Here is a 27,863-nt window from a genome sequence, read left to right on the forward strand (position 1 = left end):
CATTTTTTGGGGACTTTTCCTAAATACATATATAGTATTGTTGTGTTAAAAGTAAATATGAACTGGTTTTCTTTGCAATATTTCAGGTGTGAAAAAGTACAGCATCGTTCCTGTAATTTTCACCTGTTTCACCAGTTTTCATTTTCGGCAAATTAAATGCAAATAGAAACCCTATTTTTATTAGAAATTTGAGAGAAATATTAGTAGTAGTTCACAGAATGAAACAAAAATGTTCATTTGACCTAAACACATACCTATAAATAGTAAATTCATAAAAACTAAAAATAATTTTCAAAAGATCTTTTAGTTTTTCTGTGCCTGTACATCGCACATATTGATAAACTGATTTTAAACTTTAAAGTATATGCATTCATTATTGTTTGAAAAAATCGAAATATGTACAGTGTCAAAAAACTAGCTGAAAACTCCAAAAATATTTGTGCAGTCAAACTAACACGTCTACCCAAGCAAGAGAATCAAAGTGTGTGTATGGCATGATAACTTCAACAGAAGCAATGTGACAAGATTCAAGGTTTGTGGAATTTATTTTTTTCCTTGAAAACAGTTGTCAGAAAGAGAGTGTTGACATGCCTGAATAAATATTCCATAAAAATGTTGAAGACCCTCTGTTAGCTTACTCTAAATGGGGTCCCACATGCTACTCTCAGCACAGGGCCAACACTCTGATAAAAAGCCTTTCAATTGAAACCCGTTCGCGGCCAGTAATATTACACTCAGCATGCTGCAATGCATTTGCTGGATTGAAATACTGAGAATTTGTATGCGAGAAGTAGGGAGCAGGGACATCCCATAATATAAAACACCCACAACATCCCAGCAAGGTGTCATCAACGACTCGCATCTAACTTGCACATCTAAGCAATACGTTTCTCAGAAGTTTCTTGGAGAGTCATGAATAAGAAGTTTCTGCAAATCTGCTTCTGCTGAATCAAGCATTCGTTTAATGAATCCAACAGCGGTTAGTGATGACATCAGACCAAATATTGATATATGTTGTTGTTTTTGTTAATGTTTGCTGCTCTTTGTTTAAAGTTCGATTAAATACAAAATAATAGCATTATTTTAAAAAAAATATTCACTCCACTTATATTATAATTCAAGTTTTGGGGTCTATTGACTATTGACCTTATGATCAGAACTTGTTAAATACTGTTTAAAAATGCCCCCAGTGTAATACATACCTAAAAAAACTGCTTAGTACAATGCCAAAATATATTTTCCTAAATTTTAGGCAAAGGTGTCTACTTTAAAGATGATAAAATATAACATTTTTTTTTCTATAATTCACTTACTAATAAATAATCGATTAGTGACCCTAACCGTTTGCTTTATATTTTGTTTGTTTTTACAAACTACTATATTGTAAATTATATTTGGTTGTTTTTACAAACTAAAGGACTGAAGACTAAAGTCAGTTTCTTCCTGTTGTAACTGACAGCATGTCACAGGTTTTCTCGATAGAACACAAGTCGTATTGAACCATGAGCCTTGCTTTAAGATTGGCTTATCTCAGAAAACAGACGTATTCTCTCAATCACTGACCCACATTGACTGAACTTCAGAAATCTGTGGGGCTACATCACAGTCAATCATTTCTGTTTTGCTATGACATCAAATATTTATATATACATATTTCTGTTTGTTAAAGGAAGCAGACTTCTATATTAATCCTTTTATAAAATGTAATGTTCACTTGTGTATCTTACTAATGACCTCAACTATGACAGCTACAACTCAAGCGCTGGTAATGAGTTACTCACACTGTGTGTGTGTGTGTGTGCGTGCGTGCGTGACATCTTTAGCTAATGTAATACACTGCACACTTGTCAGGGCATTCGACCCCGAACTTGACACTGGGGGACTGACTTCATACATCCACTGCAAAATACCTTTTTTTTTCTTCAGTATATAAATAAATATAAACATACCAATATACACCTATGAAGCAAAGACACCAACAGATTTCACAAAGTTCAGTCTCAGAACCTGATAGTGTTCCACTTTCTCACAGATAACCCTTTTGTGGACATCACAGCAGGATGAAATCCCCAAACTATCAAAGATCTGATGAGAACAGCTTTAATCCGACCATTTAGATGTTTATAAGAGAATATGACGTTAACAAAATGACTTCCTGTCAATAAAATGTCAAGGGTACTAAATATATACAACCAAAAGTAAATTAAAATGGCCTTTATGACTATGGTTATGGTTCTGCTCTATTTGTTGAAGCTTTTGATTAAACAAACAATCAATCATATGAGCGACCACATTTTGTATTTTCCCATGACATCTTTCCTGTGTCAATGATAAAATGTTGTCCCGTATAACCCTGGTACACCGCACACAGAAATGTGTATAACTATGAAGCAACTACACGGTGACGTGTGCAAATTTCAATATGCGAAGAAGCTAGAGTAGGTAAAATATGAATTTGAAGACCGTTTACTGCCAACGTAAATGCCAATTGGTGACATAAAAACATAAAACATCAGAAGGTTTCAACGCACCTGGTCTCACACACCAGCTTGCAGGTTTTATGACATTAACGGTCATGGGTCCACTGACAAATATATTTGTCAAGTATAAAGTCCTATATGCTTAAATAGCAAAGCAGGCAAAACCTGCACTGACATGTTCACAGCGAACTGAAAAAACATACTTTTGGAATAATATAAAGCTAAAAAGCGACTCCTGAGAAAGATGAGAAAACACTTCAGAAAATGTCTTTATATGGTGAAGCTCCTTTAAGTCTATTGTGTTCCCCGCAGATTCACTGGCGGACATGTAGCTCTGTGTGGTCTCTAAGGAAAGTAAAGGCATGTGTTGACCGTGGACTGAGTTTAAACAGCAGTACCGCCACCTAATTAAACAGCATCTGATCACAGTGGGAAAGAGAGATAAATTAAAACAAAGAGGACGAACGAAAAGAGAGAAGAGAAAAAGATAACAAGAGTGTGTTGGGAAATAATAAAACCCAAATGTACTATAACAGAAACTGGAAGACTTTCCGCGGTCATCTGGTGAAGCTTGACTTTGATTGACACCTTTTAAATCAGATTCCTTATTTCCACCCTTCTTCCTTCATCCAAATATCTGAGGGGCCATTTCCATATATACGTAGTGCGTGTGCACTGGTGTGTGTGGTCTTAGTGGTTGTGGGATTTATTAACTTGCATATTTTTATGTATGAGAATAATTGGACTGCCTGTAACCACGTGAATTTGAGGATTCACAAACGTCATTGTGAACATTTACATTTACATTTAGACATTTAGCAGACGCTTTTATCCAAAGCGACTTACAAAGAGTTTAGGAGCAATAAGCGATAGTCCATACACGAGCCATAATACATTAGGTGCCAATACAAAGTTACTGGTTTCAACAAAAGCTAGACCACTACCTGTTGAGAGAAAGGTTTTTTTTTTTCATTTGTTTGTCAAGTATTCACAGAAGAGTTGGGTTTTAAGTAGTTTTTTAAATGTTGTGAGAGATGTGGTTGAACGGACAGAGTTAGGAAGAATGTTCCAACAGGAAGGAGTTGTGAATGAGATAGTTGTGAAAAGATACAAGTTTTTCCTTTTTATTTTGCTATCCTTACTACACACTATTATACAGTAGGGTTTCATTTTATTGGCATTTACAGTAGCATGAAGCTGTCAAAACAGTCCTGCATCCCATCTCTGACTCGCGGCCCGCCAGTTGGAATGCTCTGCTATAAGGAGCCGGTGTTATTGTTCAGCTAACGTTTGTTTACAGTTAAAACTGACAGCCAATAACATTACAGTTACTCTCGTAAAACAAGCCTTCAAAGCCACGGTAGCTTCATAATTGCCTGTAAGTTGCATCACAGTCGCATTAACACAAAAACCTTTTTGCATTTATTTTTCGGGGGGCCAACCATGTTTCCTTAAATCCTCCGCAGAGGTCTTGACCAACTCTATGCGTTGTGCGTTTCCCCACGTCCTCCCGGAGCAGAACGAAAGTGTAATTTGCTTGAGATGGTTGAGGTCTGCTGGAGACAGCGCTGAATGAATGGCTCATTAACTTCTGCCTAAGCACTCAGCGAGTTTGTGATGGGGAAAATGAATTTATGCAGTTTTATGCCAGACATAACATCAAACTCAAAGCTGGGAAAATTATAAGAGGCTGGAAAAAGAAAGCAGGAAGATGAAACGAAAGGGAGAGATGTGGAAAGACTGACCTAAGCTTCTTGCTTCACATGAGAACAAGTGACATTCTCACTGGTCACGGTGTCCAGCGTCAACAGCTAAAACCGACCGGCCATTCTTCTTTCGGACAGCTGAGTCGGGCCGCGGTCCCTATAGAGGGGTGCGTGGGGTCGCATGGGAGTCGATCTAATCAGATGAAGTTAACACAGCACATTAGCTGAGGCAGGTTTGGGGTGTATGTGTTTGGCCACCAAAGCAAGTTTTAAGCTTAGTTTGCAGTGTTCTGAAGCTGAGCAATGCATTTCAACCGCAGGATCTGAGGTTAACTGCTTAGCAAATAATTTTTATTTATTTAACAATTAAATCCATGGTGTGTGCTGAGCCGAAACCAAAATAATATCATGTGCCTTTTAATAATTGATCGATAATTTGTTGAAATCCTAGATGTCTGCCATAATAAAGCAATCACAGAGGGTTCACAGTAGGGCAGTGGGACGTAGCATACATGCCGATTCCAATTACAGAATGGGTTTATAACAATCACACTGTTTATAAATATTTTCATGAGTTATAAGTGTGAAGCTGATACCGGGGAGCCTTGTATGGTAGTTGCACAAAGACTTATGATATGACAAACTACACAACCTCTAGTCGTGGTTCGGCGGGTTAAGTTAGACGGACAGAAGGCATATGGCACACACCTACAGGGAGCTGAGGGGTGTTTACATTGGCCTAGGAAATTATTGGTGTGAAAAACCGCCACTGTGCCAACATCATCAGTGTTGATTTGGGGTTATGATGTCTGAACACTTCAATCATCCGTGTTTGTTCTGTTCCTGAAGCGGGGGGGGGGGGGGGGGGGGCTGAGGGGCCGGTGAATGATGGACCAGCGCACATTACAGCACACTTAAAGTTTCTCTTAGACTAAGACCAAGCATGACATCAAATAGGGGAGTCACGAATTAAGCAGCCCAGCTCCACTAAGTCAACATGCTTTCTTTGACCTGAACTAAACACAATCAATAATATCATTACAATCAAACAATCATTCACTTTTTATCTTCAAAAATGTAAAACATTATAAACTGCTTGATTCTATACAATGAAACAGAGCTGTAAACGTATTTTGCCTATTTATATTGGCATGTAACAATAGCAGCGTAGGAAACGATACTTCAGCAAGTCTTGGTTCAATCAAAGTTAAACCATGACATTTGTGCTTGTAGAACCAGCAACGTATTAACCCAACAGGAAAAACAGGCCATAACAAGCCATTCTCCTGGACAAAGATTCATTCTCATCTTGGATTTCAAGAGAGTTCTCTATTCTCCATATTTTATATACAGAATAATCCGGTGCGAAGACAAATCTGCAGTTCGGCGACCAGACCCTTTCATCTTCAGATGAATCGTGAATCCCCGAGCCCTGAACTTCGCCTTCCCAGAGAATATTCCCGTGTTAATATGCATCATGTAAATGAAATCTGATTTCTGAAGGGTGCAGACATCCCTTCGTTATTTAATAGCGAGCGTTCGCAATGTTTCCGGGAAAGCCAGGGCTTTGGAACCTTTCCAAATTGAAGGCTGACTCATGCTTCTCAATGTCACTAAACATGATTTATAATGCATTAATTATATTTTCTAAAATCGTGGCTTCTCATAAGATAATAATCAGCCGTGCAGGACCCAAGGTCATTATCCCTCGCGGGGCATTTTTCCTTCGCCACGGCTAAGCTACGAGGGAAAAGCGACAAGGTTATTTGCACTCCGGACCACAACCAGGACTGCGCTGGGATTAATTGTGCCAAACCAAAAAAGCTACCAGTCATACAGCAGCTAGTTCTAAATATAAATAAATAATTATGTATAATTAATAGTTAATGAAGAGAATCAAATATTACTGTTATGGCTGCTACGTTTGATCCCCAAAAGCATAATTATAATTGAAGAAAAGGGATGAAAATGACAAAAGAACAATAGAAAGTCAGTTTTAAACATAAAAGCAGTTAGCCGACAGAATATTTCAGAATAATGTACTACACTGTTGATGCCTCTATATAGCACGTATACTGTGCAGCTATGCACATTTATGCAATTTTCTGTATACGTCGCATCCTATTTTTTATAAGTGCTAAACAATGCATTATGCACTCATAAACATTTCAAATCACAGTGTTCTACATAGAATTACATGCAATATGGTTTTCCCGGTTTACAAAAAATGTGCATACTGTGCATGCAAAACAAACATACTATATACTGCAGAACTGGGAATAGTATGCTAAGCTATTCTGTACACAGCCTGAGACATTCTTCTGCCGATCAGAAAAGACCAGAAGGCTAGTGTGTCCCAATCACTGATGATTCCCAGGTGACCTCTGGTTTCAAAATTCTACTTATCAGCATCCACAGACCTACCACTGAAAGATGAGAGGACACAGAGAGAGCGAGCGAGCGAGAGAGATGCACTGTGTGTGAGAAAGAGAGAACAGATAAAGTGAAACAGAGATAAGACACACATTCTAAGCAAAAATAAATAAATTATACATTGTCCGAAAACCAATACCTGAGGCAGAGGAAGCTCCTCTACTCCATTATAATGTTAATTCTTATATATCTGTCTGAGCTTGACTATATTAAAGGAACAGTTCACCCAAAAATGAAAATTTTACTCACCCTCAAGTTGTTCTAAATCTGTATCAAACAGTTCTTAGCCACCATTGACTACCACAGAAGTGCCTTAATGTAAATAGTAATTTTTCCTACTTGTCAATGATTGGTTACAAGCCTTTTTCCAAATATCGTTCTCTGTGTTCATGAGAACAAAGAAATGTATACAGATTTGTAACAAATAGAGTCTGAGTAAATGATGGAAGCCTTCTAATTTTGGGTTGAACTTTCTCTTTAACAATACCATAAATCTATTCAAATACTACAACAAATAAACTTGCATCAGCATTATTCTTGTGTTTTTAGGTTTCTTATTTTTTTTTACAAACAGCCAAAATCTTAAAATCCTACAAAACAAATGGATTAACACTAGTATGTTTGATGCAGAACACTGAACTGGTGGGGGATTTTTAAAGGGATTAAATACGATCGAGAAATAATCGATTTGTACAGCTTAAATAATGCTTCGAGCTCTGTGACTGAGCTGTCTGAATCGGTCAGAACGAAAAAACTGTTTAAACCTAACGGTCACGATCTGGTAGGAAAATAATGAACATTAAGCCGCTGACGGAGCAACACTTTTTTTTTGGTTGACTTGCTATTGCCCTACTAAGCACAAAAAAAGGTGTAAATATAAAATGTCCTTTTACTGCTAGACACAGCTGAAATTATCTTATTACGTCGCCTCCAAAGGAATAAAAACAGCTTCATCTCACATTCTGAACACAGACAGAAGAACAACTTCCACAGAAGAAGACTTCCAAAAGGAACGGGTGATGTAGTAGTGATGTTTGCTCTTAGGTGACATCTATTGAGAGAGTGTAAAGCTCCATGAAACCCGTACAGTTCAATGAAAAAGACACCTTGTCAATGCTCATTCCTGTATTCACTGGGCATTTTCCAAAGGGTCCCCTGTGGAGGTCATCTCTGCAAGTACTTTAATGTGTTCTAGAGTGTTCTCGCACCTCAAAGCCCGCCGCAGAGGAAGGTGGGGGTAACTTTTAAGCGCTGGCTTTCTTATAAAGCACGACACACTTCTGTGAGCCTTTAGGGCTATAACGCTACAGTCTGGAGAGTAAATAAAATATAAGAGTGTGTTCAGCACGTGCTGGTCTTCCTCTGTCATGCGGAGGCACAGCATTCAGCTAAGCAAGACGCAAGTTACTTATATTAGACATAACATATGTCTGAAGTACATCTTAGCTTGGCGGTGAAGGGTTCTTTAGAGAGTGATTTAGAGAGCACACCTAACTGCAGCATTCTTTAAAGGGATGGTCTCTAGAAGCGTCTAAAATAGATATCTTGACAATAAATGCATGAATATTGCCTCGTTTTACTTTGCCTGTGATTTTGGAGGCTTTCCAAGAGGCTTATATTTGATATCTCAACCTACAGCAAGACATTTTTTTTTCACCAGCTGTGTCTCATTTTGTAAGGCTGCATCCTTTTGTCCTCCCTAGGTATCATCCTCTAGGATGTGGTATACGGAGGATTCTTAACTTCCTCCTCCATAGGACATACAGGCAGAAAAGTAAACACGAAGTACCACGTTTCTATGACAACAAGTTGCACTCGAACACCAGTCAAATTAATTAAAATGACTTCTACATGTTTAAGAGGTAAAAAGTTGGTTACTTCTTACCTAAACAATGCCAAAACAAATATAGTTAACAAATATAAAATGTTTGCCTTTCTGTTTCAAAACGTTGAAAATCACTAAACACTTGTAAACCTATTTACAAGATAAGCCTGCTAAGATTAAAAAAACGTGACACAAATTGTAAACTGTTAACATATAAACACCACATATGTTATTGAATGTGCAGCGGTTGAGGTTTATTCAAATAACAGACGTTGGCCGACGCAAAGAATTGTGGGTTATCTATAGCAACGAAGGATACAGCTCATGCATCCTCCGAATTCCTGTCAAAAAGGTCGCATTTGTAGAGTCCTTACTGATTTTATGAAATCAGACCGCCTCGATGACATAGCAGCCTTCAAAAGAGACCTGTGGAGGACGAAATGAGACACAGCCAATGTCTAAAGGTGTTTCTGTAAACATTTCTGGGTAATTCGAAAGAGACAAATGTTGACAAAGTAAGATTGTTAAGGTAGAAAATAAATGTGTATAGCACAACACAGATAATCTGGTATTTTTTAAATTTAAAAGAAATATCTGAAATTTAACAGAGTTTGCTGTCTTGGAAAATGTTAGCACAGTCTGAGACATTCGGGAGCGAATTATTTATTAGCTTGAAATTTATTTAATTGATTATTTCGTTTATCACAACCCTATTCACTCATTTTAAACCTGTGTGATTTTATTTCTTCTGCAAGATGCAAGAGAGGACATTTTGAAAAACATCTGGTCCCCATTGAGTAAGTCAAAGGGGACCAACGGATTACATTTTTCCAACTATCTTCTTCTGTCTTCTGAAATGACAAGAGGGTGATTAAATCATGACAGAATTTCATTTTGAAGGTGAGCTATTCCATTTATGACCATTCATGTTACGAATATGAGCAACTCCATTGAACCATTTGAGTGTTTTTTTGCAGTAAATCCTCCCCTTAATAGACGATTAGAAACTTTAAAGTTCTCAAAATAAATTCTAAACCCTCCCTTTAGTGGACAGTCATAGTTGTCACGGGGAAAAGCCAAAGAGTGAACAGCTGGTACATGTCTCTGAACGCTCTCCCCAACACTCAAATCACAAATAAAATAAATGCCCCATTGTTAGTGTTAAACTGACAGGCAGATTTTATATGCAGCTATTTTAATTAGTATATTTAAACACGCTGTCAGTCAAGCGAGATTCAAACTCACGTCCTCTCAAAACTAAAGCAACAAAAGTTTCTCTTAGTAACCAAGTTAAGACTGAAAGTGTACATTCAAGAGAACAGGTATTGATTCTAACCATCAACAGGGTGTCTATGGATCCATATAAGTCAACGGAGAAAGTTTTTTTAAGAAATGAAGCAATTCTTCCACTCTTTCCCAGTTGCATGCTTCCTTTAATTGTTTCGAAAAACAAAAGGAGTCTGTGAGCAAGCGTCTGTCAGCCGGTGAATTTTAACAGACTCGCCAGCTCCGCTGAGTTAACAGGCCTACCAACTCTCTCTGTGGCCAATGAGAACAACAAACGGGTCAGAGAATCTCTGTGGCAGTCCGACACCTGGCCTTGGCATTGACCACAAATCTCTTTCTCATCTACAAGCTAATGAGAGGAAAGAGAACAGCTGGATTTCGTTCCCTAAAAATAACATATTCCAACACAAAAATCTAGCATGTCTGAAAACAAGTCAAAAAATTGTTCCTTAAAGCTACAGTATATTACAGATAAAAACACTTCTCTCAACAACAATCCCCCGCTGGGGGTGTTGATTGTGTCTTCGGTGTCAACTTGATTGTCTCTGTCCGTTTGACCACTTATGTTTGAAAGCCTCAAGAGATTTCAAAACACCACAGTGTACTTCTGTAGCCAATTTACCGCTGCGGTTTATTTACCATAAATGATGTTAGACTTCATATATATATATATATATATATATATATAGGGCCGGTTTCATAGACAAGGCATAGTCTAAGTCCGGAATATGCCTTACATTAATTTAGGCTATTTAAGTGGCTTTTATTAAAATGCCTTAGAAACAACATTACCGCTGTGTATCTTGAGACAATTTTAAAATATGTCAGGGCAAGATATTTTCAGTTAAGACAGCTCAAAATTACTTTTAGTCTGGGACTACCCTTAAACCTTGTCTGTGAAACCGGGTCATAGTGTTAGTAAATTCAGATTCCTTATTCATAGACAAGTTATCAACTTGAGGTGACAGAGCAATTGGTATTGTCACAATGCTCTTACACCTGGATCAAGGGTGGATTACATTTTTCAGAGACACACTTAATAAAAGGGATTATGAACTAGCAATTCAGAGCGCTAATGGGAATTCTGTCTGCATTACTGCCTCAGATCAACGATGAGCCGCCGATTTAATATGCCACAACTCACATACTTTTCCATCCTAATATCTGGGATCAACTCTTCAACGTGGAAATCCAAAATCATTAAATTACGTCTAGAGAACCGCAGCCAGAAAACTGCGAAGACAACTTCCTTAAGGTGCAAACTCAATTTTCGACAAAGGTAAATTCGGTTAAATTTTGTGACACAGGTTAAGTACGCTTTTTCTAAATTCTCAAAAGGCATATTAATTACGGACAGTCTTATTAGCTACATTCGATTTTATTTATTGCATCATTTTTTCCAAATGCTGTCTAGAGCAATAGAAAACAACGTGATCTCAGCTGACTTTATTAAATTAAACATCAAAGAAACAAGATTTTTCATCAATTACGCAATGCAGTTGCCTAAGTCCATTTCAAAGTTTGAAATTTTTCAGGTAATCTAGGGAATCATAAAGGTAAGTTTAAAGTCGGCATGAACCAAAAGTAGCAATTGTCTTTATTTCCGTATCGTGACGTATATGCTAATACTGATTGGATCGTTGAAAGTTGGGCTTTGTCAACCAAATGCTGGCAGATTTGTAAGGCAGTTTGCAAGCAGTTAGTCATTGAATCCCTGTCCTTGTGCCATTCTTCATGAACAGAAGTGAAGAGAGCTTGTTTCAAGTAGCGAAGGAGGTTAACGTTTTGGATTAAAGTGATTAAAGTGTAAAAAATGGTGTGCATGGATAAATTATTGCAGTGTTCCCATTCATTATTTAGACTACGGGTGTCCACCATATTCTAATTCCGCCATAGTTTCGAAACGAACCACCCCAAAAATTTCTAATAACTACTTCTAATAATAACAATGTGTTGTCTGTTTCCCATGTATTGATTTTTTCGTCGCACCCTGCCACACTATCAGCACTGCCACCATGAAAAGATTTGTTCATGATTCCAATTTACATCTTAAAATATAATATTAAAACAGCTCAATGCATTGTAGAGTTGCGAGTGTTTAGCGCTTCTCTCTTTCATGTTGCGTGCAGCATCTCTCTCTCACATGAAAAGGGACGAATTAAAAGGTGGCGGTGTTTTCAATATGCGTTCCTCCTTGTACTTGCCTTTCCACGTAAACTTTAACAGTCACAGATGTTATTGAATGAGAAGACGGCTGATCGAGTTTATCATGACTTGTTTCCCGCACAGCCTTTCTCTATGTGCTTGGTGTGAGTCTGTGTGCGAGCTCTCGTCCTCCTTACAGTGCGGTGTGTGTTCTGTAGTTGTAACTCTGTATAACAGCAACATTGTGTAAACAATTAGATTTATCATGTTTAATTTCATGCCGTCTTTGAGAAGAACAAGTTAAGTTTCTGATTTATGTGATCATTTCCATATGTCCATGAAGGCAATAATTAGGCCTAACAACACTATGTTCCAAGTAGACAATGAGAACAGAAATATAAGCCCCAATGAGTGCATTTATTATGCAGAAGTTATGGGCTCTAAACAGGAAGCGTCACAAGTTAACCAAACAGCATTGAAGGACAGCATACAAATATTCAGTTGAAATCTTCTTCTCTCTCATTTAGACACAAAGGTCAGTCTGAACTCTTTAATCCAGATAGTGAATAGTCAACACTTGCATCAAGTGATCCACGATTAACACCTACATTACTATAGACCGCTGTGAGACAGAATTTAATGCAACCATTAATAATCACCAAACAGGTAAGTGGAACATGTTCATTTTTTATTCAAAATCCAAACACTACACTAAATGAAGTTTCATAAACTGCATTATTCCTACATATATATCATGTTTCCAGATGCCTTTGTAGCCTGACAGGCATAATCACATTTCAAGGAGAGGACGTGTCCGTGCTGCCATTGTTTTTGCTCGAGGCACCACATGCAGTCATTTGACATTGGGGGTCTGAAAAGCCTACACGAGCCAAGAAGGGACGAGCAGTCGCTACCAACATGGCATGACAATGAAATGCGTTCATTTTTGATTCATGGCCTTGTCACGTCTTGATTCGCTTAATCCATTAATAATTATCTTCTTACTGGCAGGACTCTTTATGCAAGGATAATGGACTTAAAACATTCAAATAACATATTAAGCTAATCATCAATATTTTGATTGATCTGGTTAAAGAATTAAAAGTCGTTTAGCGCTACAGACCATTTTTGTGTTCCCTTTGTACAAAAAAAAAACATTTCAACATGCCTGACAGACCGCAGTGTCCTTCAGAAGAGTATATCGTAATAGCTTTAGCAGGTTAGTGAGGCATAGCTAGATTATTTTAAAATTATGATTGCTCAACGATAACTTAATGAGGTGTGACTGACAGGAGGAACGACAGAGGTGTAGATAGACAGATAGATAGATAGATAGATAGATAGATAGATAGATAGATAGATAGATAGATAGATAGATAGATAGATAGATAGATAGACAGACAGACAGACAGACAGACAGACAGACAGATAGATAGATAGATAGATAGATAGATAGATAGATAGATAGATAGATAGATAGATAGATAGATAGATAGATAGATAGATAGATAGATAGATAGATAGATAGATAGTGATGTTATTACGTTTATTTTCAAAGTGCAAGTTAGATGTACCGCGGTGACTCACAAAGCTGTGAAAACAGGCTCCAGCATATCTATGTGAGAGAGCAAGTGACAGACAGGGAATTGTGTGTCTGTAAGTAGGCATGGGACTGAAGAAAGAGAGAGATGAAAACTTAAAAGAAAGAAAAAGAAATACGAGATAAAATGAGCTCTAAAAGAATAACAGGTCTGCCTAAATTTTCAGAGGTAGTCTCACTGCTTAGAAGGCATCTTAAATCCTTTCATATAAGGTCATAGTACACTCCACGGCATAGCTCTTCCCTCGTTCCTTTAATCTGATCCTCTGGCCAATTCTATCAAGCAGAAATACATGCACACAATCCAAAGCCCTTTTTCCAAAGACAGGAATGAACACTGTGTGCTTTGCAGGCGTTTCCAAACTGTTAAAGACAGAACAGCAAAGATAAGAACTAATACATTAAACATACATTAAAAATCGTGTGGTCTCATCATTATTTGAACAAAGCATGCCTGTCTGGACGCATGTATGTTTCGTGCCCGATTCAAAATATAGAAAACATTCCATTCAGGTGGTACTTTTGTTTTTGGCCTTTCCATTATTATATGACAGGCCTTTGTGAAACAATTAAAATGTGACTACCTAATAAATAATGATAGACACCTGTTGCATATCTCAGTACCTTTAGGCTTTTGAGCTCAATTAAAATGTGATAAGTTTGGACCGAATAGCTCAACTGTGTTCTAAGGCCTGGCTGTTTTTCATGATTGTCACTTGGTGGCATTTCTGCCAGAGTAAAATGTCACAACCAGCCCGGTCTCGCCTAGAGCTGTAGTTTTCCTATCAACTATTGTTGGTTAAATCAATGAAAACGCACATTGAATTCAACAAATAAAGTTCACGTGCATATTGGCACACTACTCCTACTTTGTAAGTGTGAAAATGATGAAGATAAAATAAATGAAGGGACAGCATTTCTTAGGCGAGACTGCATTGACAGACATCTCATTAAAGTCGGTGCATTTTCTTTACTGCACCCCCGCCCTCCGTTTCCATCGGTTACATCTTCCAAACGCACCACCCTGTGCGCAAAGGCGCGCACGAACTTAAGGGTTGTTGTAAAGCACGAGGGCACGATTCTTTTGGGTCACCCGTTCAAAGATCTTAAGCCTTCCCGAAACAAACAAAACATCCGATTCCGAGAATGAGCGCGATTATTGTAACGCATCAATCCAACACACTGGGTTGCGCGCACCCAGGATAACACGACAGAGAATAAAGCCACAACATGGCCATCAAAGTGCACATACAAACACTTGCGAGGACCGTCGTGCATCAACCATAACATTCAACTTCAGAGAGGTTTTGTTTAGTAAGACAAGACTTGACAACATTAAGGTTTAAATGCAGAAACCCAAACAATGCTTTGGGGATGTGATGGAGATACAAATTTAAGTATACCCAAACAAACCTAAAACGCAAAAATAACAGCTTACAAAGCATGCAGTTTGCCAACGACAATGGCAATGAGGATGTGGTTGTAAATACAGCTTCACTCATAACACAGAGTTCACTTACAGGTAAAGACGCAGAGTGGAAATAACTTGCTCCAGTCCGTCCTGTAGTATTTGGGTAGATCCGCTTAAAACGCACAGTTCCTCTCCAGAAACGCACCGGGTGCAGAGCCGGATTGTGCTCGGTCGCTCGCTGCTGTCTGAATGTTACGTGCTGATTCTTCGTATCTCTCCGGTCATTAATTGCCAGGCCACTGGAATCTCCCGGAGCTCACAAGAGGAAAGCTTCTCACGGTGCATGAGCCTGATTGGCCAGTGTGTTCGTGACGTACCGGCAGGTGGCAGAGCGGTCATATATAAATCAATTCAGAAAGCGCAAGACACATTCACAAACTGCGCAGACCTGTTGAGTCGGAATGCCAGGGTATGTGGTGAAATATATTAAAATAAATGATCTAGAATATTTTGGACATCGTCACTACTGATATTCTTAAATGAGATAAAATAAAAAAATACACCAAATCACGCAAATATGCAACAGTAATCTTGCGTTATTTATAACAATCACAAAAACCCTTCCACTTGTTTGTATCGCACAACGAATGTTTATTTCGATAAAAACTCAATCCGCTAGTTACATGACAAATAAATAATTAATTCACATAAATAAATATAACAAAATACTCAAAGGACTAATTTAATGATGCGGTGTGATACTTCTTCAAATAAATAAATATTTAATTAGGCCTCTCATTATCTATTCAACCAAAGGCTTCAGTGTTGTAATTGCTATTGTATATGTCAATACATTATAAGTATGTTAACACGACTGTGCAGATGTGGACGAAAATCAGCGATTGTGGAAAAGGTAATAATTTACAGTGATCGGTTTGCTTAAATATTTAACAATCAACTCCCAAATAGCTGTGACAGGTCTGTGTCTGGATTTGTGTTCCGTTTATTGTTAGGCTATTTTATCACTGTGTTTTTACCAATATTCCCTGTGTGCTAAGATGTTGCCAGGTTCCATTTAACAGTTGGCTAATGCATCTTCCATTTGTGTCTTTCGTTTAGCTATTTAGACTGAACAGATCTACACGAGACATAAATTAAATATACCTTTTTTACCTTTCAGAAGTAGCAGCTCTGGAAAAAGCCAAGTAGAAGTACTACTGCGTCGATAAAGGTTCAAGCCAACACCACTGTCTCCAATCCTAATGTTATTCACATCAGGAAGAAACCCAAAGAAAAGAGAGAGAAAGAGTGTGAACAGAGAAACAACGTGAAAAAGAAAGAAAGATATAGGTGGATCCATATTGAGAATTTAAAGAAAAAAGAAGGAGAGCTGGATTCTCAAAAGTCAGACTTACTACATGATAACTGTGTATCTAGCTTTGTTTCTTTGGGACTAATTATGTCACTCTTCTTCCTCTTTCCAGGAAAATGAATCATTTTTCAACTACAAGGTATTAAGTTGGCAAACAGTGTTGTTATAAATGACTTACAGTGTCATTGCAAGTCCATGTCAACAAACGTGTCTCAGAGACAACCGAACCGCAGTAAACTTCCCCACAGTCAGAGACTGCAGCACAAATAGCCCAGGTCACCACCTGTGCCCACGGTATCAACGCTAATAAAACACAAGATACACAGACGCATCATAAAAATTGTTTTAGTTTAATTATAGGCAGTAGATCATTTTGTCTCATTCAGAACAGCAGGAGTATGCCCTGAGGTGGGTGGATGGCTTGATGGTAACTGCAGCACAAACAGGAAGACTTCCTGCCATCCACTTCCCGCCATTGGCACGTACACTTGAGAGGCTGTAATATTCACGTATTACAAGTATAGCTTAACCATATTGCCTCTCTCTCTCTCTCTCTCTCTCTCATTCTCTCTCCCTGAAGAAAAAGTGCTTGTGCATTGTACAAAATTTTATCTAAAATCAGCACTATGGTGAGATAAGAATAATTGTTAATAATGTTTTGGATAAACATTCACCCCCCCTAAAAATGTGGACATTTCAGTCACACTTAAAAAGGTGTAAAGGTCCAATAGTTCAGAATACATTGCACGCATATAACACCTGTTGTCAAGAACAGAATGGACACTATTTCCCCGCTTTGCTGGAAATGCAATTCTGAGACTGGTAATTATATTCACTGCCTCTGGTCATGTGTGGAAAGGTATTGTTCTAGTATTGTGAATGAACTGACTGCTATCTTTGGTGTCCCGATAAGGATGGACCCTATGTGCCTGATACTTGGTCTCCCGGAGGGTCAGATCACTGACAGTAAACACAGGAGACTTTTCAATATACTGTCTTTTGCTGCTAGAAAGAACATCCTACCCTTCTAGATCAAAAATTTTGCTCCAAGAAAAAATTCTTGGCATGGACTGAATCTGAATATATCACGTGCATGCTTCACTCCAAAATAGATGCTTTTTATAAGGGATGGGACCCTTACTTGCAGCATATTGGGCCCATGCTGTCATCCTCCTTGCTTCGTGGATTTCCCAGATCAGCCTAGACGGTCTTCGTGAGTTTGTTTGAAGTGCTCACCATCTAACAAGCACCTTGTAGCCTTGCTATGTTTGTATGCTCTGTATTGATTCTCATCTGGATACTGCTTGTCTTGCATGCTTCTATTTACTGTAGCCATATGCCCATATTCTGCTAATTTTTCTTTTTTCTGTCACGTTTCAGCAGTTCCGTGTGTGTTGTGTTAAAAAAAGCACGGCAATGTGAAAGAAAGAGCCCGCCCACGATAACCAATGAGCGAGCCCTCTTACCATCAAGATTATCTGCGCTGCCTCAAGATGGGGTGCGCTTCGGATTGTTACAATTGCGACAGTGAAGTTTAGGTGTGTCTGTTTGTTCGCGGCATTTCATTGATGGATGTTATATAAATGGTGGATCTTACGCTGGATTTGGAGATCGTTTGAAACTGATAGATGGCGCGATCCCAGTGCTAAAAGATGCAGGACATGAACTGCACACGATAAGCCATATTTCAGTATTTTGTTGGCAATCGGTGTGTACGTGCTTAATGTTCAAAACACGAAAGGATTAATGTGATGAGGTGTTTCTTGCTCGTGCTGTAGATCCATCCCACTCTCCCCACTAGTCCCACCTCTACCAGCTCTTGTTTTCCGGAAATAATTTTACAGCTGTATCTCTCTTTTGTATATATGATCAAACTAAATACTCTTCGAAGACACAACGTATGCAATACTACTGTAGTCACTCAAGATTAACATAAGATTAGAAGAAACTGCATGTGATACTTGATCTTTAACTGATAAATATCTTAAAGTCCCCATTTACTCATTAAAACTAATCATTGACCATCAAAATAAAAAAAATCCTGCCTTAAAATCGCTTGAATGTAACTCTATACCCCTGCTTCATTAAGTATATGCAGAACATCCATCCATCCATTTTCTACCGCTTATCCGAACTACCTCGGGTCACGGGGATTATCCCTACATGACATGAATGAAATTGACAGCTGATCGTTTCAGAGCCATATCTATGTGCCATCCTTGCATATTTTGGGCTGTAACTGCTGACCCACGGGGTCAAATGTATTGATGTGATTGGTTAGAGGTTTATGACATCACAAACCGAGACAGTTTCAAACAGAATTTTTTTAACCGTCTTAGGGAAACTTCAGTTTTATGGAGAAAATATAAAATACTCTAAATTAGTAGACGGTTTGCTTAAAGCACATTAAAAACATCACATAACCATAGAACAACATTAAAAATTGATTTTCACCACAGGGGGTCTTTGAAGGAATAGTCCACCTAAAAAAACTGTCATCATTTATTTACCCTCATGTCACCATGTACAACTTTCTTTCTGTGAAACACAAAAAAACATATTTTGAGAAATGTGACAGTGATTTTTTGTCATGCAATGAAAGTCTTGGGGGTCAAATGTTGTTTGGTTACCAACGTTCTTCAAAATATCTTCTTTTGTGTTCTATCAAAGAAACACATGAGGCTGAGTAAATAATAAAATAATAAAATAATTTTCAGTTTTAAGTAAACTACCCTTTTAAGGCTTCATGGAAAATTAGTCTTGGTACGAAGGGTGTTTTCTTTGTAGAACCAAAAAAATGTTTCACTTCATTTGTTTTGTGATCTATCTCTGAACAACTAAATAGAATGTTAAAATAGCTCCTCTTTGATCTGTGATTTCATATCTCTATCCCTATTTTCTCTCCCTGTGTTTAGTCGTGAAGAATTGGTTCTTTTTAATTCCTTTAGAAAAAAAGAGAAATGGTCCTTGAACCTGGATTGCATCAAAGGACAGCGAGTTATATGATACAAATGAGTTTGATTAAATTGTCTGACTCGCTGAAAAAAAAAGAATCACACTCAGCAACAAAAATTGTATTTTTAAGAATGAGCAACACAATTGTGAAAGTACAGTGTTTTTTGTAAAGAAATTAAATTGCTATCACTCATTCATAATTTTATACATTAATTTATATGCCCATATGGAATAAATATAGTATAGGTATGAAAAAGAACATTTCCGTATTTCACAGTATTCCTTATATACATTTATCATGGAAAGCAGAATTATCATGAGCCACACATATCACTGTGTTTAACATCTTTAGTTTAACTGTGTGCATTTCTTGCATCTCTGTCATGCCTCCCACAAGACGTTTCCGGCCTAATATTCAATAGTTTATTCAAAGGTAATTTGATCATAGACTGTTTCCATCATGAACTATTGAGTTAAGGTCTGCGTTATCACTTTCAGCTGTAGGAAGCATCTCTTGAGCGATGAAAAGGGATCAAATCAAATTAGCCTCGCTGCCCAAGCTTCTGGACATTGTAAAGGCTAATTGGCGAGTGTGCAGAAATGGGCAATCATTCACTTGCAGAATAAAGAATCAAAACTTCATTTTTTATGTAAAAAACTGCTTTCCAGTTTAATGCAAACAAACTTGGTGATGCTTTCAATACATCTACAATCTAACATCTCAGTTTTCCCTCAACCAATGAGGCATGTATATATGAGTAGGTGGGGCAGACGAGGCATTATATATTTTATATTTCCAGTTCCATTTGGAACTGCTCGTGTCACAGAAATATAGTCACTTCACCTTTAAACACACAGTATTTAATTCTGAACTGGATGACATTCAATTTATTTAATTCAGTACATTTTTTTGTCAAGTTACATCTGCTAAACAGTCCACTCAATTTTAGGAAGACACCTCTAGCATAAATAACATTTACACACAAATGTATGCACCCAAATACTGGAATGAAGTCACGTCTTTATTATAACCTGCTAGATGTCTGGCTCTTGAAGAATCATGAATAAAATCCAGTTGCAGTAATTTCTGGCTATTGGTCCCTCTCAACTTTACTCCTCATGGACCGGCCTTTTGAAACACAGAGGAATTCAACTTACAAGTCACATTCAGCTTTACGAAATTTGCAGTCGGTTCAATTTCACTCCCAGCGCTTTCAAGAAAATTCTATTAAAATATGAAAATGGATGAATGGTCCTAATGGGAAAATATTTGCCGTTATATAGTTTTCATCCAAAAGGCTTAATGTTGTATAAGTTAAAAAAGAATGACACAGGGGGTCTTTGAAGGAATAGTCCACCTAAAAAAACTGTCATCATTTATTTACCCTCATGTCACCATGTACAACTTTCTTTCTGTGAAACACAAAAAAACATATTTTGAGAAATGTGACAGTGATTTTTTGTCATGCAATGAAAGTCTTGGGGGTCAAATGTTGTTTGGTTACCAACGTTCTTCAAAATATCTTCTTTTGTGTTCTATCAAAGAAACACATGAGGCTGAGTAAATAATAAAATAATAAAATAATTTTCAGTTTTAAGTAAACTACCCTTTTAAGGCTTCATGGAAAATTAGTCTTGGTACGAAGGGTGTTTTCTTTGTAGAACCAAAAAAATGTTTCACTTCATTTGTTTTGTGATCTATCTCTGAACAACTAAATAGAATGTTAAAATAGCTCCTCTTTGATCTGTGATTTCATATCTCTATCCCTATTTTCTCTCCCTGTGTTTAGTCGTGAAGAATTGGTTCTTTTTAATTCCTTTAGAAAAAAAGAGAAATGGTCCTTGAACCTGGATTGCATCAAAGGACAGCGAGTTATATGATACAAATGAGTTTGATTAAATTGTCTGACTCGCTGAAAAAAAAAGAATCACACTCAGCAACAAAAATTGTATTTTTAAGAATGAGCAACACAATTGTGAAAGTACAGTGTTTTTTGTAAAGAAATTAAATTGCTATCACTCATTCATAATTTTATACATTAATTTATATGCCCATATGGAATAAATATAGTATAGGTATGAAAAAGAACATTTCCGTATTTCACAGTATTCCTTATATACATTTATCATGGAAAGCAGAATTATCATGAGCCACACATATCACTGTGTTTAACATCTTTAGTTTAACTGTGTGCATTTCTTGCATCTCTGTCATGCCTCCCACAAGACGTTTCCGGCCTAATATTCAATAGTTTATTCAAAGGTAATTTGATCATAGACTGTTTCCATCATGAACTATTGAGTTAAGGTCTGCGTTATCACTTTCAGCTGTAGGAAGCATCTCTTGAGCGATGAAAAGGGATCAAATCAAATTAGCCTCGCTGCCCAAGCTTCTGGACATTGTAAAGGCTAATTGGCGAGTGTGCAGAAATGGGCAATCATTCACTTGCAGAATAAAGAATCAAAACTTCATTTTTTATGTAAAAAACTGCTTTCCAGTTTAATGCAAACAAACTTGGTGATGCTTTCAATACATCTACAATCTAACATCTCAGTTTTCCCTCAACCAATGAGGCATGTATATATGAGTAGGTGGGGCAGACGAGGCATTATATATTTTATATTTCCAGTTCCATTTGGAACTGCTCGTGTCACAGAAATATAGTCACTTCACCTTTAAACACACAGTATTTAATTCTGAACTGGATGACATTCAATTTATTTAATTCAGTACATTTTTTTGTCAAGTTACATCTGCTAAACAGTCCACTCAATTTTAGGAAGACACCTCTAGCATAAATAACATTTACACACAAATGTATGCACCCAAATACTGGAATGAAGTCACGTCTTTATTATAACCTGCTAGATGTCTGGCTCTTGAAGAATCATGAATAAAATCCAGTTGCAGTAATTTCTGGCTATTGGTCCCTCTCAACTTTACTCCTCATGGACCGGCCTTTTGAAACACAGAGGAATTCAACTTACAAGTCACATTCAGCTTTACGAAATTTGCAGTCGGTTCAATTTCACTCCCAGCGCTTTCAAGAAAATTCTATTAAAATATGAAAATGGATGAATGGTCCTAATGGGAAAATATTTGCCGTTATATAGTTTTCATCCAAAAGGCTTAATGTTGTATAAGTTAAAAAAGAATGATGCGAAGCTTTAATGAACTCTGGGAAGGACACCCAGTCAGGATCACGCAGAAGAAAACCCAGACACTTTGTTGACAGCAGACCTTAAAATCTGAAAATAAAATATAATCACAGCGATTAGGTGGATGTTTGTCTAGGAAGGTGTGCATGTCCGGTTGTGTATGTGCACGTCTTGTCCAATCTCACCTACCTGGCCAAACACCTTCACATTCGTTTATTAGTATTCTGTAAAGGCATTGGTGTGTTGCCGGAGCAGGTTAATTCTCTTTGTAATGGAGAATAAGGCAAAGCTGATGGACTGAGGGAGGCCTCTAATCTGATTAGCGTCTCAAAGAGCCCTTTGTGTTAGTGTAATGATGCTGCTTTTGTATGGCCAGACTTCTCATAAACAGCAGTAATAGATGTAGGGTGCACCTTGAAGGAGATTCAAGAGAAAGACCAAGACCAAAGAAGAGGAGGTCAGTGACAGGTAAAAGACTATTTCGTGTTACCATGACAACCAATGGTGATATTGTCAAAATATGACATGTGTGGTACAAAAGACTTTATTGGACAAAATGGTTTGGTTTTGTCATGTGGTTTCTATTGAATTAAAATGACAGTATAGAATACATTGCAAGATGTAAACACTGGTCCAGAAGCACTTTCATTTTACTTTTAAATCTTACATAGATAATCAAAATATGAAGATATTCGTTTAACAGGTTATAAATCTTCTGTTGGTTGTATTTTTTTAGAATGTTTGGGTAGTGTATAGGCTACTTTGAAAGACTAAAACGATTCAGATTTAATTTTTATTAATCTTATAAATAAATATAATGTAAGACATATATAAATATAAATCTTACATATATTTGACCCTGGACTACAAGGTCTTAAGGGGCAATTTTTTTAAATTGATATTTTTACATCATCTGAAAGCTGAAGAAAAAAACTTTCTATTTATATAAATTGGTTGTTAGGATAGGACAATATCTGACGGAACAACAACCATCTGCAAAGCTGGAATCTGAGGGTGCAAAAAATCTAAATATTGAGAAAATCGCCTTTGAAGTTGTTAATCTGAGGAACTTTAGCAGGCCAACCACTCATAAAAAATAAAGTTTTTATACATTAACTGTAGGAAATTTTATAAAATATCTTATTGGAAAATGATCTTTAATTAATATCCTAATGATTTTTGGCAATAAGAAATAACGTTCAGTTTTACCCCTACCATGCATTTTTGATGATTACAAATTTTTTCCTGTGCTACATAAGACTGGTTTTGTTGTCCAGGGTCACATATAAATAAATCTTTAAGATATTCATTCAACATTTTGATTTGCTTATAAATATTGTGTTGATTGTATTTATTCAAACATTGGTGTAGTGTTAAAACACGTTGGACCAACATTGCTTACTGTACATTTTATGAAGTGGTCTATATTAGGGAATATGTTTTAATTCGAAACTGCAAAAATTCAAAGAAAAACAAAAAGCTCAGAGGAAACCAAATGTAAGTTTACTGCACTTGTATCTGTTTTCGTTATTAGTTTTTTCTGTGTGGTAATATTGCGTAGCTATTCATCTGTGCCTTAACTCAGTAAGCATTGTGCCATGAATCTCAGGACAGAACCCGTGTGCAGACAGCCAAGTTAGACCAAAAACTTTTATTCAAATAATAGTCCCACCATGGGGCAAACAAGAACACAAAACAGGAGATAAACATTAAACGTGCCACGAGGGGCAAAACAAAACAAAGTCTAAAATGAAGCACTTGGGAATAATCCACACAAGACAAGACAGGGACAAGGTCATCGAACAGGGGCTAAGGATACACTATACAAGAGAAACGCAACGCACAATAAAAATAACACAAGGGACTTAAAAGGAGAGACTAATAAGGGAAATTAACACTGGGCAGGTGAAGGGCATGAACCACTAATGAACGAGAAGACGGGGAAACAATGTGTCATGTGTCAACAAAGGCCATGTGTCTCCACACAGAACAATTCAAGCACAAAATACATGGTACCATCACGACCCTGTTCAAAGAACTGGAAAACTCCTGACAAGAAGAACATGATCATCACTGGTTTGTTTGTGTGTTTAGTGTAACGTTTTGGCCAAGCATCAATTCTTCCCAAAGCTGAGCGTTAACTTACGATCCAAGTACAACTACGCAACATGAATATAGTTTTTATGATATCCTAACAATGACTGTATCAAACAATTAAAGCTTTTCTTTTCAGGAAGGTGAAAAAGCCCAAAAGCCAACTGCATTCTACATAAAAAATGTCAAAAGATTTAAATTGCCAGTTCCAAACTGCAGTTAAAGAAGTCAATGAAAAGACATACAGATAAATCATCTTGCCGAGGCGAACTAAACATTCCTTAAAAAGGAAGTTCTGCTCGGTCAGTTCTTTAAGGAGTGATTAAAGAATGACTTACACGTGTACTTGTCATGACAATTAACCCTATTAATGTGAGTCTGACTTGGCAAAGCTGATGCACAACTTCAGACCAAATCATCAGACACAGTGATTAGCTAAATTTTTTTTGCGGATGAAATCTGGGTCCCAGATATGCGGTTAGCACAATCCTATGTGATTACACCTAACTCTTCACTGTTGTTGTCTTTCTGTGTGCTTTCCACCCAGGCAGGATTTAATTGCAATCACGGTTTGTTTTGCAGGGTAGGGAGTCAGAAACAAAACCCTTTGTTCCACTCTGTTTCGCCCAGAGCTGAATGCTGCTTGTTGAAGCGAGCGTGTGCGTATGACAGACACGGAAAGACTTTGTGTGTGTGTTTGTGTGCACGCGCCTGTCACTGCATACTTTAGTACATTACCCTACTGATTATAAATAAACATCATGCAAATCATACAGACAGCCCTTCTGCAATCAAAGATGATGACGATGCTCTTTGTTAACTTTGTTAAACTTTTTCCATACCATTCTATAGATTTACATTTAGCACACTGTAAAACTTTGCTGTAATTTCGCAGCAGGTTACCAGTAACTTACTGTAGATTTAATGTAAAATTTTGTTTTAAGCATAAACTTACTTAGTTTATACATTTTTCTTTCATTGAACAAGACTACGTATCTTGAGTCACTTTTCTTGTTATGTAAATGTATCGTAATTTAAGAAGTTTTAAATATTTGTACAGAAAACAAGAAAAAAAGAAGAATTAGGAAGAATGTCATTTTATGCAGTGTTGCTGTACTTATGCCAGTCTCTTCTTGATCATTTTGAATCTCAAAAGTCAAAGTGTTTTAATTTTTATTAAAGTAATTGAAAACAGTACTAATTGGATTAAGTAGTAAATAAGTTACTGGCAAACCTGCTGCAAAAACTACAGCAATGTTTTACAGTGCCGTTACAGTATATGAAGTATTTTATAATAATGATGTCCAAACATTTAAAAAGCTGCACGAAAATGTTCTCTTTATCATGTCAAGCATCCGATACACACTGAAACAGAAAAAGGAAGTTATTTTTCATAACAAAGAAATCATTCCAGTAGCAGAAAGGACCACAAGCTACAGAGCTCTATATGTTTGGTGAGGAAAAATTACCTTCATTACTGACACATCAGCTGCAAAACTAAACAAAGAAATAATTGGTTTGGCTGGAACTTCTTAGTGTCGTTTAAGCTGTGGAGGGGAAAGAGGTTTGAACAGTCGAGCCAGAAAATTAATAAAGAAACTTAATTGAATCCAAAACAAGGAAGACTTTATACTTCAAATTTAGTGATGAAGACTTTGGATGTGAAATGACAATAAACGTCTCTCTCTGGTACACCCATCTGCAAACTCCAAAATAACAAATTGCAAAATACAGTTTTTATTATGTGATCTGCTGACAGATGTGTGTTTTCTCTCAAGTGCAAATATATGTTTTTGGCAGACTGTGTGTCCGACATGCAACCTGCAAAATACTCCATGCATTAAAATTGGGAAACAGTCTGAAGCGGAGGTGGATATAACAGGGAAACACTGTTAGTACTGGTTTGGAGATGGTATAGCTGAACCGGCACCTTCGTGTAACGTGATCAAATTGATTACATCTATGTGCAAAAAAAACTCATCTTTCTAGGAATTACACAATTTTACATTGTATGCAAACTGGTCATCGGCACTAAATCAAAGAGTCCTCTGGTATATGCCAGCTTCCATCATTATTTCAGGGTAAAACATCAAACCAATAAAAACATATTGATCTTTTTCTGACATTATTATACACACACACACTTCTATTTGCTTCCTTTGGTCAAAAACCATCCATACAGAATAAACATAGTTTCCCACAAATTGTCTACACTTTTCAAAACGTTTTATCTAGAACTGATAATCCGAGTATCCCATGATAAGAGTATTATTTTTAATAGTGGTTGATCTAACAACCAGTGGTAAATGAAAAAAGAAGAGTGAAGCCGCTGATCTTGTTTATGCTATTACCCAATGTGCTAAATATAAATCTCTAATAGAGATGAATCGACCGTCTGTCTGGTGTTTGTTTTTGTGACGTACCTGAGGGCAGGTATTATTTTACACATCTGCTTAGGTTAGTTTGTGGGCAGATATTGAGAAATGAGAGTGTCATCAATATCCCTGAGCAGAAGACATGAGTGAAAACACACACCACAGGTTTGTTTCATTATGTTAGTGAGAACGTCTCATAAACTCCCATTGTTTTCATAACAGGTACTTGCACACACATCCAACAATCATTATTATTATTTGAAGTAAAATAAATGCAAAAAAATGTGATTTAGTGAGGACTAAATGTTCACGGCACATAATTTTTATACCCTCACAAAGAAAAGCAGACAAGTGAAACATAAAGGTCATTTATGGGCACAAGTAAAGCAGATCGGAAAGAATACAAACACACACACGTTGCACAAAACCAGATAAGGACAGGGGATAGAGTCATATTTCTGTTGCTATAAATAAAAGCTCATTAGACAACCTTTTTCACAATCTCACCTTAACTAATACCTTTATAGCTGTGGTCATTTATTTTCTCTTTGTATCATCTCTCTCTCTCTCTCTCTCTCTCTCTCTCTCTCTCTCTCTCTCTCTCTGTCTCAGCTAAGGTCATTTTATCTGTCTCCATTTCTATTTTCAACTCCTTTAGCCTGTCTCTTTCAACATCTCTTCCCATCCTATTCTCTGCTTATCTCTTTCTACTTTTCTCTCCCATGTTATCGACAGACAAAAACTAACAGGTTGACAAAAACACACACGAACACATTAAGCTTATTATGCTATATGAAGTTGTATTGCTCTCAGCTGAAGCACAAACTTCACCTCGGTGAAGCCAAATCCATTATTTTGGGTTATTTGTGGAACTGGGATTTCTTTGAAATGATTACTTCACTGAAGTTACTCCTTCTGAGATCACAGTATGTCTGTTCATTAACTCCTGGAGAAAACAGAACCACAGAAATAAAAATTGTCAGAATAATTATAAACATATAGATTATAGATATATTTTAAT

At 37.1% G+C, this 27,863-nt stretch overlaps 1 protein-coding gene across 2 annotated transcripts in view; it reads right to left on the reverse strand.

Moving 5' to 3' along the window:
* Positions 1-15,160, reverse strand: part of chrm3a (cholinergic receptor, muscarinic 3a) — a 72,683-nt gene extending 57,523 nt beyond the window's left edge. For both annotated transcript variants that reach the window (XM_056768775.1, XM_056768774.1), the window contains exon 1: positions 14,997-15,160. The gene's annotated coding sequence lies outside the window, so the exon portion shown is untranslated. The remainder of the gene's footprint in view (positions 1-14,996) is intronic.
* Positions 15,161-27,863: the final 12,703 nt, after the last annotated feature.

Source organism: Triplophysa dalaica, chromosome 15 (assembly GCF_015846415.1).
Source record: "Triplophysa dalaica isolate WHDGS20190420 chromosome 15, ASM1584641v1, whole genome shotgun sequence".
Taxonomy (NCBI): domain Eukaryota; kingdom Metazoa; phylum Chordata; class Actinopteri; order Cypriniformes; family Nemacheilidae; genus Triplophysa; species Triplophysa dalaica.